This window comes from Petaurus breviceps, unplaced genomic scaffold (genome assembly GCF_028583685.1).
Source record: "Petaurus breviceps papuanus isolate PSGF00001 unplaced genomic scaffold, PetGlider_PUasm1.0 38, whole genome shotgun sequence".
Classification (NCBI taxonomy): Eukaryota; Metazoa; Chordata; class Mammalia; order Diprotodontia; family Petauridae; genus Petaurus; species Petaurus breviceps.
Genome location: NW_027186304.1, coordinates 50376175 through 50379092, shown reverse-complemented (window position 1 = coordinate 50379092; position 2918 = coordinate 50376175). Strand labels below are relative to the sequence as shown.

The following is a 2918-nucleotide window of genomic DNA, read 5'->3' as shown; positions in this document are numbered from 1 at the left end:
TCCTTTCTTTCCTCACTTTCCATTATAATACATTTTATAAATAAGTTGATGGGCTCTGCTCTTAAGTGGCCTATAGCATGAACAGGGAAGCATTTATTTGTGGGTCAAAACTGCACTGTCAGAATAGGAGAAATTCTCCTTCATAGAGATCATTTTCTTTATCTATTACTGCCTTGTTTTGCAAATTATGGGGGGTTTATGGTTTTTTAGTGAAAACAATCATTTCATGCAACTGATTTTGAGTCATTCTCTCTTTTCAACTTGCATATATGTGTACATACACATATATGTAGATATATGTACGTATGTTTGTCCTTTGTTTTCTGAGAGGACCAATGACATCATGAGGTGATATCTTGACTTGTGCATGAATTGGATATAAGTGAGGCAGAACTGCACAAAGTCATCAGCCTCACCCTCTCTTTTCCTAAGTCATTGAAGTCCAGCAGCAGGATAAAAATCTAGATGCCTGGTGTAATGTAATACCAAGCAAAGGCAACTTCCCAGGTTCAAAATACCAGCATAGGTGCTCTCTATTTTATTCAGTAATAAACCCAGAACAGAGAAGATCAAAACATGACATCATTCAAAATACAGCATTTACTAAGTGTGATTAAATCATCTCCAAGGCCTACCCCACCCCAGGACTTTCCAATCATTCAATCAATTACAAAGTCTCTGTTCCAAATACTTCTCCACCCCTAGGCTATACCTTAATTAAGTCCACCACAAAGCCCCTCTTCTCAAATGGAGATTAGTTTCCAAACATAAGTAAAATACATTCATTTGCTCAACCATAGAACACAAAAAGGTCAAAAGTTCCCCACCCCTGGATCACAATTGAATCTACCCCAGAGTTACATCAAGTTTAAACACAGCACTTAATACCCAAATGGAGGTCTTTTCTTCATCTTGACACGAGGCAAGTTCTCAGCAATCTTAGTTCCTGGAGAGACAAGGCTTAGCAAGGACATAAGATACATTGCCAGTCCCTTCATGAATTTATCCTCTGTCTGTAGAACAGTCCTAGAACCCCTGAACACATTAGCAAAGCCCTCTCCCAGGATTTCTGTAAACATACAACAAGAAAATCCTTCTTCAGGGCTTCTGAACCAACAGAAAGGCTCCCAGACCCCTGCAACAACAGCACTGTCCCTCACCAGTGGACAGTATTCACTCTGTCTGCAGGACAGTCTCCAGACCCCTGCAACAACAGTACTGTCCCTCACCAGTGGACAGTATTCACTCTCTGTCTGCAGGACAGTCTCAGGCCTTCTTAACCAAATGCCAGGTTCCAGGACTTCTTCAACAGGACATTCTTTCACCAGTGGACAAATCTGGCAAAATAACATCAAAACAGACAGACAAAGTACCAGCAAAACAGCCATGTCTCCTCAGTCCTTGGCAGCTCAGGGGGCAGGTCTCAAAAGTCCAGGGCAATTCAAAGCGGCCACCAGCAATCTCTTAGTCTCTCCTCTCCACGAGGTGCTGCTTCCCAAAAAGAACTTCCGCCTCTCTCTTGTCTCTCCAAATCTACATCACCAGCTCCTCCCAGTCAGGACTTTCTTTTCACATCAAAAAGTCCATCCCACAGGTGGGATTAACAAGCTCTGGGTTTTAATACAATCAATTTGAAAACCAAGCCAATACAGGGGAATCTTTAATTGCCATTACTATCACACCTGGTAATGGCCCAGGATATAGTGGATGACCTTGGCAACTTAAATATATGACCAAGCTCTAAGCATTCCAGAGTTCCTGCTTCAGTCACCTTTATGGCCATTGGAACAAATTGTTCTTATCTGCCCATTCTGCAGGAGGAAGTCTTCACATATATGGGGTAGACATCCCCCTAATTCACCAACAGGTTTGAGGCCTGTCAGTTACCCTCAACCTGGTTAAGCCCATCCACTCACACAGTGTGCTGCAATGTGGCCACAGTGCATACTACAACTTCTCAGAGCTACATGTTGAGTGAATCAGGTGGCCACCAAAGGTGGAGGAGCAGCCCTGAAAAGTACCTGAGAAGCCCTCACACCAGAGGAGCTAGTCTTCCTGGCATACCCCATATGCCCCAAAGGTATATATCTATATATAGGTACATAGATCGGTATAAATGTATAGATATAGATAGATCTGAATATGTATATGCATATACATGTATATGTGAATATACAATATTGTAATGTAACGCCAAGGAAAGGCAACTTCCCAAGGTTTAGAATACCAGCATAGGTGCTCTCCATTTTATTCAGTGACAAACCAAGAACAGAGAAGGTCAAAATATGACATCATTCCAAATACAGCATTTACTAAGTGTGATTAAATAATCTCCAAGTACTACCCCACCCCAGGACCTTCCAATCATTCAATCAATTACAAAGTCCCTGTTCTAAATACTACTCCACCCCTAGGCTGTACCTTCATTTAGTCCACCACAAAGCCCCTCTTCTCAAATGGAGATTAGTTTCCAATCTAAGTAAAGTACATTCATTTGTTCAACCATAGAACACAAAAAAGTCAAAAGTTCCCCACCCCTGGATCACAATTGAATCTACCCCAGAGTTACATCAAGTTTAAGCACAGCACTTAATACCCAAATGGAGGTCTTTTCTTCATCTTGACACAGGCAAGTTCTCAGCAATCTTAGTTCCTGGGGAGACAAGGCTTAGCAAGGCCACAAGATACATTGCTGGTCCCTTCATTAATTCATCCTCTGTCTGTAGAACAGTCCTAGAACCCCTGAAAACATTAGCAAAACCCTCTCCCAGGATTTCTGTAAACATACAACAAGAAAATCCTTCTTCAGGGCTTCTGAACCAACAGAAAGGTTCCCAGACCCCTGCAACAACAGCACTGTCCTTCACCAGTGGACAGCATTCACTCTCTGTCTGCAGGACAGTCTCAGGGCTTCTTAG

General features: G+C 42.3%; 1 long non-coding RNA gene across 1 annotated transcript; it reads right to left on the bottom strand.

Moving 5' to 3' along the window:
* Positions 1–582: 582 nt before the first annotated feature.
* On the bottom strand, positions 583–1679 carry LOC138170087 (uncharacterized). Its single transcript, XR_011170535.1, has 2 exons — positions 1212–1679; positions 583–1178 (listed from the first exon to the last, which is right to left on the bottom strand). It is a non-coding gene; the product is annotated as an uncharacterized lncRNA (long non-coding RNA).
* Between the last annotated feature and the right edge of the window lie 1239 nt (positions 1680–2918).